Source organism: Monopterus albus, unplaced genomic scaffold (genome assembly GCF_001952655.1).
Source record: "Monopterus albus unplaced genomic scaffold, M_albus_1.0 scaffold274.1, whole genome shotgun sequence".
Classification (NCBI taxonomy): Eukaryota; Metazoa; Chordata; class Actinopteri; order Synbranchiformes; family Synbranchidae; genus Monopterus; species Monopterus albus.
This window is the reverse complement of record NW_018128154.1, coordinates 443991-444550: the sequence shown is the minus strand read 5'-3', so window position 1 is coordinate 444550 and position 560 is coordinate 443991.

Here is a 560-nt window from a genome sequence, read left to right as displayed (position 1 = left end):
CCCCCTCCCTGTTGCGGACCATCAGCGTGGTGTGTCCCCCCTGCCACCACCCTCCCCTCCCCTCTCTCTCCCTGTCGCGAGAACGACACACGTATCTGTTCATAACCTCCGCCATTATTCATCATCCCCCCGTCTTTCTCCTTTATCCCATGGTGGTGTTTTTCCTTTCCTCGAGCTTTTTCCCGCCCCCTCAGGTTCTCCACAGAGCCGCTTCCTCCTCGACCTGGCTAATTTAACGCCTCTGTCTCTCTCTCCCCCACCTCCCCCCTCCCTCTCCGTCCCCTGCCCCGCCAGCCATGATCCGTGGCGGTCTAATTCCCAGACGGTCTTCTTCTTCTTCCTCTTCTCCTCCTTCCTCCTCTTCTCCTCATCACCCGCTTCCTCCACCTCCTCCTCCTCTGCTGCCTCCTCCTCCTCCTCGAGGGCCTGGTAAGTAGCAACAGCAGCACGCGCCGTCCATCTTCTCATTTTCTCCTCCTCTCTCTGTCGGACTGCATGCTGTGTTCACGGTATTTATCGCTTGTTATCGAGTCTGCCTTTTTTATTGACCCCCCACCCCC